Genomic DNA, 12,866 nt, shown 5'->3' with positions numbered 1-12,866 from the left:
GTGGTGCAGGCAGATATGAAGTTCTCTGAGCAGTGCAGACGAGCTGCAAGAGTAGCTCATGGTGTATTGTCAATGATATATAGGAATTTTTCTAGCAGGGATAAGGAGGTGATTATTCCCTTGTATAAGGCAATGGTCAGGCCACACCTAGAGTACTGTATACAGGCCTGGAGGCCTCATTTCAGGAAGGATGTAGAGCTGTTGGAACAAGTACAGAGAAGGGCAACTAGATTGGTGAATGGGACAAAGGGGTTCTCTTACGAAGAAAGGCTTAAGTTTTGCAAATTACAGTGTCTGGAAACTAGGCACCAGCGGGGTGATCTGATAGAGGTGTACAAAGCCTTGAATGGTTTGAGCATGCTCAATGCTGATGGGATTCTTCCTCTAGCTCAGAAAAATCACCTGAGAGGGCATAAATTCAAATTGAGGAAAGACAGATGTAGGATAGATGTGCGGAAATTTGCCTTTAGCCAGCGGGTGGTTGGTGGGTGGAACAGACTTCCATCCCTTGTCGTGGAAGTTGATAGCCTAAATAAGTTTAAGGCTCAGCTGGACAGGTATTTCGAACGAACAGAGGGGTGAAGTGGAAGTGGTTATTTTTATTTATTTATGTTACTTTTTTTTTTTTTTTTTTTTTTTTTGGCTGATGCTGCATAAGCTTGCTTTCTTGCATCAAATGCCTCTACTAATGCTAATGCTAATGCTAATAAGGCAATGATCAGGCCACACCTAGAGTACTGTATACAGGTCTGGAGGCCTCATTTCAAGAAGAATGTAGAGCTGCTGGAACGAGTACAGAGAAGGGCAATAAGATTAGTGAATGGAACAAAGGGGTGCTCTTACAAAGAAAGGCTTAAGTTTTGCAAATTAGTGTCTGGAGACTAGGCACCAGCGAGGTGATCTGATAGACGTGTATAAAGCATTGAATGGTTTGAGCATGCTCAATGCTGATGGGATTCTTCCTCTCGCTCAGAATAATCACCTGAGAGGGCATAAATTCAAATTGAGGAAAGACAGAGGTAGGATAGACGTGCGGAAATTTGCCTTTAACCAGTGAGTGGTTGGTTGGTGGAACAGACGTCCATCCCTTGTCGTGGAAGTTGATAGCCTAAATAAGTTTAAGGCTCAGCTGGACAGGTATTTTAAACGAAGTGGTTTTTTTTTTTTTTTTTTTTTTTTTTTGGCTGATTCTGCATAAGCTTGCTTTCTTGCATCAAATGCCTCTACTAATGCTAAAAAATGCTAGCTATAATTCGGTCAGAGCACAGGTAGATCTTGTTCATTTATCAGGTTCATTAAGGTAGATCTTGTCTGACCAGTTTGATTGGATATTAAGATAAAGTACAAAAGGAACTAGATGTAAATTATAATTTTGATATCATATACGTGGATTTCAGTAATCTTTTGATACTGTTGCACATAAAAGCCTGCAATACAAATTTGAGCAGTGTGGCATTACTACAATGGATAAATGTATGGTTGAGTGAGATAAGACAGTGGATATCAATGGACACTGCTCTTCATGGGCTAATGTTATTAGTGGAGTTCTACAGGGTTTGGTACTAGGTCTGTTTTTGTTTTCTGTATTTATTAATGATATTGTGGAGGTATGAGACAATGTAAGTTTTCAGATGATAGAAAGGCTGGCAGGGTTAATGACAGTAATGAAGGTATGCTACTCCAACAAGATGTAATGTACAAATTTTGGCCCAAATGCAAGGTATTGCTTATGAACAGCAGTAATCCTAGAGTAACATACCCACTACATGGTACTACATGCAGAATAGTGAAAAATGTAAGGGACCTGGGGTAATGGTGCAGTCAGATATGAAGTTCTCTGCCAGGCCTCATGTACATGCTGAAAAATGCATAAAGAAGGGCAATGAGACTGGTGAGGAGAACAAAAGGGTGCTCTTACCAAGTTATTTAGTTAGTTATTTGGTTTTTAGGAGCATTAGCAACTAAGGCCATATTGCTCCGGGATATGCGGTTATTCCCTGACCTTTCCGCATCCTCCGTATTTGGTGGTGACGGGCTCGAACCCCAGTCTAATCAAGAAGCGTGTGCTACGGACTGCTGCTCTTACCAAGAAAGGCATCAGTTCCACAAATTGCATCATCTGGAGACCAAGAGCCTGTCACAGCCCTTGAGGGTGTCAGTGACATTACTGCAGATATCAAGCTGGGCTTATGTGGCCATCAATCTAGAACACTGATGGAACTGATATTCAGGCAACACTCAATTGAAGTGGACCAAACTTTGGAGCTGTTTGGTCTTTCTGTGACAACCAAATCCTCTGCTTGCATCTTCATGGTGGTAGGACTGTTAGTAACCCTGAGTATAACACCCATATGCAACTACTAAAATACAGCACCTGTTATACTGGAGGTGACCTCAGGTGAGAAAAAACATAAGCAGGGGTTGAGATGTGACATCCACACACAGACAGAGGAATAATGCCCATGTTAACAGGCAATACTAGGTGTACATGACTCAGTTATACAACTTATTCGCTGTATGATTCCTTTTTACTTCAAAGGTGGTACTTGTGCATGTCTGCTCAGATATTCCTTGTGAGAGAAGACAGTAATTTGGAATCTCCTCTTTTCAATCTTCTGTCTTAAATTCTCTTTATCCCATTCCATGAAATTATCTGTTACCTCTATCATTCTCCCATCTCCACTAATCACTTGGAACTCTTTCACTTCCTTTCTTCGAAACTTGACTTTTCTAGTCCCACTTTCCTAACTTTGAGGTAATTTTCCTTGTAGATTTTAACTTTCGCAACTCCGGCTGGCTTCCATTCTCTAGTTACATGGATCCAGCTGGTCGAGATGCTGAGGCTTTTGCAATTACTACTGACTTCGCACAGACTGTTCATTTACCAAGCCAGAATATTGGACAATCCTAACAACACAGTCAACACTCTTTTTCTCACAAAAAACCCTTCCAAGTATATAGTCAAAGTAAGTGGTCCTCAAGTGATGGAATTTTCTCCAATGGAACCTTTCTCTCGTGGTCATTCTGAACTTCATGTTGTTGGATATTACAAGAATGCAAATGGAATGATCTGTTTGTGATTCCTTTCTTCTTTTCCTTGGTCAGATTCCTGCTTAAAATCATTTGATGCCAATATTTGCCGAGATCATGTCACAGAAATTATTCTTGTAGGGATGAAATATTTTATTCCACACTCCACCCTAAAATCTGGTCCTTTATCTAAATCTTAGTTTTCTGATGAAGGTGACAAGGCTGTTCATGATAAGAATGTTGCATATTGAAATTGGCTTGTATCAAAATCTCCATGTTCATTTTCTGTTTACAAAGCAGTTAATTAATAAGCCCAAACCAGATTTTGTACAGGTTAAGAGTAGAAACTTGCTTCTTTTCCAAATGGTAGTCAAGCATTCTGGTCCCTTTCTAAAGTTACTTTCTGGGTTTGCCCATCTCTATTTCCACTTATGTCAAAACCAGATAGTTTTATTGTCACCTCAGCTAAAGATATAGCTGACCTGGTAGCATCCTACTTTTCTTCTAATTCATATATTGATGATCTTGTAAACTACCTCCTACCATTCCCACTACATTTGTTCGATACCTCCTGTGGTCTTCTTCCAAAAGAATGCAAGAATTATGAACAGTCTTGATGCCACAGAAGTGCTAGGACCTGATGGTATTTCTCCACTTGTTCTAAAAGCCTGTGCAGCTGTGCTCACTTCTATTCAGCATTGCCTTTTTACTGTTTCTCATTCCACTGGTTTTGTTCCCTCTGTTTGGAAATTTGCTCATATCCAGCCAGTTCCTAAAGAGGGTAACAAATCCCTTGCATCCAATTATTATCCTAGTGCAATTAATTCTACTCTTTCTGAAGTAATGGAGAAATCTATTAACTGCCAACTCCTAAACTATTTAGAAATCTTCCACCTGAGCAATGACTGGCAGTATGAATTTCGTCAGTGTCGATCCACTGGTGATATACTGGCTTATGTTAGCCATCTATGAACAAATTCAATGGGAAAGTTTGGTGAAACTAGCAGTTGCTCTTGACATTTCAAAGGCTTCTCTGACTGCATTTGGCATAAAGGTCTTTAAATAAGCTTCCATTATATAATTTGTCAACTGTGTTTTGTAATTCAGTGAAAGTTTTCTCTCTGACAGGTCACTACTGGTGAACTTTTGTACTAATGTACCTCAAGATTCAATTCTTTCTCCCACTCTTTTCCTCTTGTATATTAATGACCTTCCATTGACTGGGAATCCTATTCCTAGTTTTGCTGATGATCAGAGCTCAACAAATTATAAAAACCCTACTCACTACATAAAACAGGGACTCACCCCCAAAGAAGTGCTCTCTTTTCTTTAATGGCATGAAGTCCTAATAAGAATAACAGTAATGTCAAACCAGTATGCACTAGTGTGGTTCATGTCACCCCAACCGCAAACTACAGGAGACCAGCACAGTATATCCGTTATCGTGGCAGTGGTTATCACTGTTTGCCTTTTTTTTTTTTTTTTTATGTTTGAAGTGGTCTCAAAAACTTCTGTTAATGTTACAATAATACTTTGTTAAATGTTAATAAAGACATTCTATTTGATCTAGTCTGTAGTTGCCAGTTAGTTGTATCTACTTGCCACTAGCAAACATTTGTCGAGCCCTAGATGATAACACATTGTATTCCACCTTCCAGTTTGAGAAGCTTTAGCCTGCATAAGCGGATTCAAATTCTCAAACATCCACTACCAATTCCCTAAATGCTAATCTCTGGGTAATTCTCCAGTGAGGCAAGGATAACTTACTCTATTTCAACCCTTCTAAAACTCTGTCCTATCTTATCTTGGAAAAAGGATTCTTCTGCTCCTATGCTTATCTTCAATGACATCAGATTTCTAGGCAATATTGCATATCTTTATTAGGGATTACCCTGACTTCTAATCTCTCTTAGTATAAGCACATTACAAACATTGCTTCCTGCATCTAAAAAACCAGGTTTTCTCTTTCACTCACAGCATTACTTTGCTTCTGAACAGCTGCTGACTCTGTACAAATTGCAAATCCATCCTACCAAGGAATATTGTTCCACATGTGGGGTGGTGCCCCCAAAACTTCTCTCAGGCTTCTAGATACTCTTCAAAAGAGGGCAATTAGGTTAATTAATGATCCATCTCTTACAAAGTCAACTCTGTTTCAGATGTTCTATTTCTGCTGCATGCCATTTTTGTAGATATTTCCATTAGCAACCTTGTACTGAATTGGCTTCTATAATTCCTCCTCTCCTCTTCCAAACTAGTCCGAATATGTGCCACAACCAGTCAGCATTCTTTTACTGTTCTACTTCAAACTGAGAGAACTAAGTTTTCTTTTTCCTCATTTATTCTTTTAAATTCTGTTTTCTGGAACAATTATCCTTTGTATGTATTTCCTGAAAATTACTATTTAAAGAAATTCAAGTCCAATGTCAACAAGTAGTAGTAGTGGCATGTGATGCAAGAAAGCATCAGCCAAAAAAAAAAAAAAAAACACCATTCCCTCCAAATGCCTGTCCAGTTCCTCAAATTTATTCAACCTATCAACCTCCACAACGACAGATGGAAGTTTGTTCCAGCAATTAACCACCCGCTGGCTAATGGCAAATTTCTGCACATCTATTCTACATCTGTCCTTTCTTAATTTGAATTTATGCCCCCTTAGGTTTGTAATCTGAAAAAGTGGAAGGATCCCATCAGAATTCAGCATGCTCAACCCATTCAAGTATCTTTTTTCATCTTCTTAACAATCAACCCATGGAAGGTGTCAAGCACTATAGGTTCTAATATTTCTCATGCTTGGAGTTTTCAAAAAAAAAAGTTGATCTGATTGAGGTGTTTAACGATTAACAAAGGTTGGTTGCAGAACAGATGTGAAAAGTTTTCCTTCAAATAACAGTTGGTCAATTGCTGGAACAAGCTTCCATCCATTGTTAAAGTGGATAGTTTGAATAAATTCAAGACACTAGACAATTTATTAGAGGAGATGGATAGGTGAAGTAGGATTTTTTTTTTTTTTTTTTTGGCTGATGCTGTATTAGCTTGCTTTCTTGCATCATTTGCCATTACTGATATTAATATCTCCATGATTCTTCTACCTGCATGTGTTTATCTTTGTGTTTCTACACTAAAAATTTGACTACTGTCCTATTCAGTTACAAAGCACACTCCAGAACAGCAAAAATTTTAAACCAGTAGTAGCAGCAAAAGATTGCAAGAGAGTAAACTTATATAGCATCAGCAAAAACACACACACTTCATCCAACATTCTCCAAGAATTTGTCCATTTCTTCCTTGAATTTATTCAAACCACCCACTTACACAACAAATGGAAGCCTATTCCATAAAAAAACTCGCTGACTGAAGGAAAACTTCCCAAATCTATCCTACAACCATCCTTCCTGAACTTAAATTTATGCCTTCAGCAAGTGGAAGAATGCCATTAACATTCAATTTAATCAATCCATTTGCAGCCTTAAACACCTCAATCAGATCACCACACACGTGCCTAGTCTGCAGATGCTGAAATTTGCTGAATGAAACATTCCTAGATAAGAGCACCCTTTTGTTCATTGCATTTATAGATATGCTATAATGGGTGCAGAGAATGGCAACAAAATCCTGGTTGACATCTGCACCCATTCCAGCAGATCTACATTCTTCCTAAAGTGAAGCCTCCAGACCTGTATACAATTTTCTAGATGCAACCTACAACACTCAATTGAAGTGAATTTGGTTTCCTGTGGGATTACTGTGTAACGTGTCACTAACTAGTTGTACAGTAACATCAACCAGAACTTGATCTTTGCATTATCCAAGATTTCCCTCTGGCCAGTGCACCCACATATTTCATTAATGTGGAGATCTCTTTACGATACTGCTTAGTAATCACAATATACATAGTCTACCCAACCCTTCCCATTATGGTGACATCAATAGTGGGTGCAAAAGGTGATATAGCTTAATGAAATTTACAGATTTAATTCTTGGGCCTTTATCTTTGGGGACCTCTGTAAGAGTAATATGTGCACATAAAAGTATACAAGTCTCTTTCATTTTATACTTTGTACACCACAGAAGCGTGCACACACATGCAGGAGGCTGGCTGTAAGTGAAAGTTTTAATATAGCAACAATGGGGTTGATAACATAACTCATGCCAACAGTGCTATACAATGCACTTTTCATTTAATTATCCAAATAAGGTATTACTATGAAAGTCATAACAAAGACACAAATATACCTGTGCTTAAATCAATTCTGTAGCCAGGAGCAGTAGTGCGTAGCACACGCTTCTTGATTAGACCAGGGTTCGAGCCCATGCCCACCAAATACAGAGGATGCAGAAGGTCAGGGAATGAACACTGTATATCATCAGCCTCCGTAGCCGAGTGGGCAGGAGCTGGAGTGCAGTAGCACACGCTCTTTGAGTTAGACCGGGGTTCAAGCCCCTAACTGCTGAATACGGTCGATCTGCCAACCCGCACTGGACCAGCGTGGCAGATTATGGTCCATTTCCCTCAGCATGAATTGTTGAGGAGGCTTCCATCCTGCAGTGGGTTGATAATGGCTGCACTTTACTTTTTTTTTTATATCATCAGCCCGGATAAAGGGTCAGCGTCAGGAAGGGCATCCGGCCGTAAAAATTGCATGCCAAAACAATAAAAACACTGACCCCATATAATAATGGGAAAAGGAGACGACAAAAAAAAAAAAAAAAAATTTAAACACTTCTCTACTTAATTTATTATTTTTATATATAGAGTAATTTAAAAAATCGGCATTAATTTAAACTTAATTTTAACATTAAAATTGATTAATTTAATTAAATCTAATTAAAAGAACACTTGAAAGGTTGACCTCTGGCAGACATCTGGACACTAAGAAAATAAGTGCTTTCTCTTTTACAATGCACCAACATACTTATCAATAGTGGTCATTTTAAACACCTATAATATTTTGAACTGAAATCAAAAATGGGAACAAATGCCATAATAGATAATGTGTCAGTTTTGAATAATTCATCACATACACTATACTTTGTACTGCTGTAATACAAAACTGATACATTTGAGAACCACAATTAGCTATTTTTAATTGCTATTTGTCTGATAATTAAACATTCCATTACTTAATCAGAAATCACTGTATACATATAGAGGTGCATACTGTATACAGACGTTTAAAATAAAATGGTACAATAAAAAACCAAGTTATCCATGGTAAAAATGCTTAGAAAAGCTATGTTTTCTTATTAGCAATAGGCTAGGTTATATCTGTTGCAAAATATGATTTTTTCCATTAGATAACCAACAAGCTAATACACAACTATCTTGTTAATACTAAAAGGTAGTGGCAACAAATATCTGAGAAATATAGAACAGGACCAAGTTTGAGAGAAATACTGCAGCAAAAAAAATTCTATTACCCATAAAATTACTTATTAATACACAACTCATTTGCTATGTATATTCTTTACAAAATGATGAGTCCTATGAGGCAGTATTACAAAGCAACATTTTAAAAATGGTTAAAAAAAAATCTTAAAAGAATAATTTATATGCTAACAGATAAATGTATAAAAATTCCAACAAAATACAAAATTTAACAAACATAAAAATGGTCAAAAATCAGCTGAAAATGAGTATTTCTATACCAATTCTATACTGCAAAATCGAAAGATAAACAGATCTTTCATGCAGATCTCCCTTTAAGAAAAAATGCACAGGCCAAACTTTAGATCTGTATAAGCTCATGCACTCAAATGAACCATATCACACAAGTGTCACGAGTGTTTTTTTTTTTAACAACCAGTTTGTTTTGATTATTCTTTTAAAGAAATAGCATTTTGTAGAAAAATTAACTGGATTGATAGAACTGATACAAACCAGGCTAAGTAAATGCAACTTATTTTCTAATAATTTAATGAGTAACAATGACAATATTAAAAGAACATTAAATTCTATTACACATCTACAGGGAATTCCCCCTTTAAAAAATAAAATTCTGTGGACTATTTTTATAATCATGTTATTTTTTTTCCTGTAAAAAAAAAAAATTAATCCATCTAAATATTTTTATGTTACTACACCATATCATAATTTGTTTGATTTTATTAATACCATCATGCTATTAACGATACATGACCAACTAGTTACTTGTTGAATATTTAATCACAAAGCTCTTTCTCTCAACTATTTCCACTGATGAATTAACAGGTCCTTCTATTGATAGTGGTGAATTTTATTACCAATAAAATACAATAGAAGATTATATGCAGCCAAATAATTTTTTTTATAATTCCCAAACAGGAAAATGTTAATGTTGTTTGGTTTTTTAGGAGCATTAGCAACTAAGGCCATATTGCTCCGGGAATATGCGGTGGTCATTCCCTGACCTTTCCGCATCCTCCGTATTTGGTGGTGACGGGCTCGAACCCCGGTCTAATCAAGAAACGTGTGCTACGCACTGCTGCTCCTTCCCACCTGGCTACGGAGGCACCAATGTTAATGTGTAGATCCATTTGGCCCAAGGAGTAAAGAGGTGAAGGATAAGTAGGAAAGACTGAATCCTGCATACTCAACTGTTCCCAATCATTGCTAAAAATAAGAACTATATTTTTAATACTTCAGTGTTAATTTTTTTTCAAGAGACACACAGCCAGGTCAAGAACTCATGCTAGTTGTCATATCTGGGAGAGTAAAATATTTCAACCACCTGCATGGGCTCATATCTGGCAAGTATGGGCTTGGCACACCCAGGGTCCTAAGCTGGATATCATCATTCTTCTTTTTCTTGGTGATTCCCTTCTATTTCTCTCTGTCTCTGTCTGGGATAACTGAAATTTTTTTTTGGCTAGTGCAGAAAAAGCCTCAGGCTTCCTTGAACCATTAGGCTAATAATAATAAATATGTGGTGGGCTGTCCTTAGTACAATGACACAGAAAAGGATTCTGTGCAAACAGCTATTTAAGATGTACATTAGCACACAAAGTATACCCCCCCCCCCAACTTCAATGAGTGACCCAACCATTTTTCTGAAATTTACTAGTGAGCCAACCATTTTTCTGAAATTTACTAAACCTCCAAATACTGCTTGTTGTCTATGGCCTATTATTTCTTATGACAGGCTGCCTTTAAGAATTACTTTTTTTATATATATACTCGGACATTCAGTTCCGGTGAATTGTTCAATGCGTTTTACTACTATAAATTCTTATTAACGAGTTTCTTTGATATCATTGGCATTTCATTTTAATATCAGCTTATTAAAGCAGTGCGACTATCCAGCACATTTCTTTGAGTGTGAGACAGAATACAAGGATAATAACATTTAAAAAATAATACACAACTTCCAAATAATATATACTGCCAAAGGATAGACATAACATTGCAATTTTTATAGCAAAAACAATGTTTCTAATAATATAATTCATCAGAGAGGATAGCAAAACTACTTTTGAATTGCTAGAAAGTTCTATAGACCAATTTAAAGAAGCGTTCTGCACCCGTGGTTGTACGATTTTCCTTCTCACGAAGAAGGAAAACTTAACTGTACATAACAATAACTTTCTCTTGCGTCGTTTTTCCACGTTCTTATTAATGATCATCGCATCTGTAACCTTAGTGTACGAACTATATAAACCGCACGTTCCTATGAGTAAAGCAGTCTTCTCATTCTTATGCTGAAAAGATACGCAATATTCCTTGGGAAAAAAAAAATACTTATATTAAAACTACTGGTGTACTTCCACTTATAACTACTAGCACATAACAACTGCGTTAAAATGCGGCTGATAATATCAAAAAAAATAAAATATCTATGGCCAGCTACAAGAAAATACTAAATAATGCAGAGCTGTGATAGTTGACTTACTACAAGTCACTATTAATGTGTAATTCGTGGCAGAAACGATTACAAAATATGTATTTAAAAGGATTAGCTTTAAAATATATATACATATATACCGTGAATATGCTTGCCGTGCTAAGTAAAAGAAACAAGTACTTACTTGTGTTTTCAAATTAATTTGACGACTGCCATGCTCACTTCTAAAAAGATGTTGGAATAATCCATAGAAAGTTTTTGTCAAAGTTTTGATCGTAATAATGTACAGAAAAGATAGTAAAAGGGCCAGTTATTAAGGAAACAGCACAGAAACGTCAGTATAGGGTATAGGTCACCGCCTACACTTCATAAATAAGCTGCTAACAGTTAATAACTTTATAACATTACCATTCTATGGTTTAAATACGTGCACAATCATCTAATATAAATCATCAATAATTACTCAATACGGTAATTATTCACTTACAATAACACTCGCTACACACACCACAAACTCGCAAATAATCATCACTCGGATACTACTCCCATGATAAGATATCATTCATGAGCTATAACAACGCGACCTATTGACAGAAATTTTATTTACTGCAAACTTCCAAAAAAAAAAAAAAAAAATCTAACAATTGTGCAACATAAAAAGAGATCGGCAACCTTTCGGAGTTTATATGCGATTCACGATGGCATAGGGGTCCTCGCAGGTACCACATTGGAAATAGTCACCTTCCCTAAACCGGGTGCAATTTTACAGACATAATACACTGACGCTTCGTAGCCTTATTTGCTTTCGTGCTTAATATATTCACACTGGAGTAGGATTTCGAATATCTATGAATAAGAAAATTACCTGCTGCTATTCTGCAAAAAAAAAAAAAAAAGAGTGCACACCGGTAATACAAAAATTATGATATTAGGGTTCCCTGTAATTGATTACGTCTACCCATATATTTATTTTGTCTGTAAATTGCATGTGCTCTCTGGTCGAGTTGCCTGTTTGCTGGACGAAAAAACCCTAGTTTCTGGGGGGAGGACCTTGCTATCTGCGCCTGAGCCCGACTAACAGCCACGGAGTGAAAAAAGCCCACTAAAGTTCCTCGCGTCATCGACGGGATTCGAACCCGGGCTTTTTCAATCCGGTGTGGGAAGGACGGTTTCGATACCACTGTGCTACCGCGCAGACTACAGCCAGGGTAGTGAAGGGCAAGTAGTTGCTACAGATATGGACAATAAACACATATGAAACTAATGATATCCTTAAAAATGTCTAAATGCTTCTCATAAAGAAATGTCACCTGATGCAGTCACATTTCCTCGATGTAGCGGTGAAAACACTGGAATAGCCTTCCCTTACAGGAAAGGTAATGTTCATAGCCACCAGATGCATATGTAAGATCGATTTCGTACGCTTCCACCAAAATCAGCAGCTATTGTTTGGATGTAAGCTGTCCAGTGTCTGTAATTCGCCAGGTCTAAATACCCCAGGGACTCACATCTGGTGAGGATGGGCTTGGCACACCCAGGGTCCTCAGCTGGATATCATCATTCTTCTCTTTCTGGTGATTCCCTTCTCTCTCTCTCTCTCTCTCTCTCTCTCTCTCTCTCTCTCTCTCTCTCTCTCTCTCTCTCTCTCTCTCTCTCTCTCTCTCTCTTTTGGCTGGTTGAGCAAAAGCCTCAGGCTTCCTTGCACCATATGACTAATAATAGTAATAATAACTTAGAGGTTTTTCATCACTACTGTAACATATTCTCCCAAAATCCTCGTCAATATGCACTTGTGCACTAATAATTTGTAATCTACTTCTACAAATTTATAAATTCTTGGCTAATGCTGTATAATCTTGCTTTCTTATATCATTTGCCACTACTACTAATTTATTATTAATTTAAAAATCCGCCAGTTTTGGTGTCTTGTCAATGATATACAGGAATTTTTCTAGCAGGGATAAGGAGGTGATTATTCCCTTGTATAAGGCAATGGTTAGGCCACATCTTGAGTAC

General features: G+C 37.2%; 1 protein-coding gene across 3 annotated transcripts in view; it reads right to left on the bottom strand.

The window, feature by feature from the left end:
* Positions 1–11,391, bottom strand: part of Hyccin (PI4KA lipid kinase complex subunit hyccin) — a 419,644-nt gene extending 408,253 nt beyond the window's left edge. For 2 of the 3 annotated variants that reach the window (XM_090388084.1, XM_090388086.1), the window contains exon 1: positions 11,035–11,391. The gene's annotated coding sequence lies outside the window, so the exon portion shown is untranslated. The remainder of the gene's footprint in view (positions 1–11,034) is intronic. The other variant, XM_090388085.1, reaches the window with a different exon arrangement.
* Positions 11,392–12,866: the final 1,475 nt, after the last annotated feature.

The sequence above is a fragment of the Mastigoproctus giganteus genome, chromosome 13 (assembly GCF_048544385.1).
Source record: "Mastigoproctus giganteus isolate SK-2022 chromosome 13, ASM4854438v1, whole genome shotgun sequence".
NCBI lineage: Eukaryota > Metazoa > Arthropoda > Arachnida > Uropygi > Thelyphonidae > Mastigoproctus > Mastigoproctus giganteus.
The sequence above is the reverse complement of the archived record's forward strand: the minus strand, read 5'-3'. Positions and strand labels throughout refer to the sequence as shown.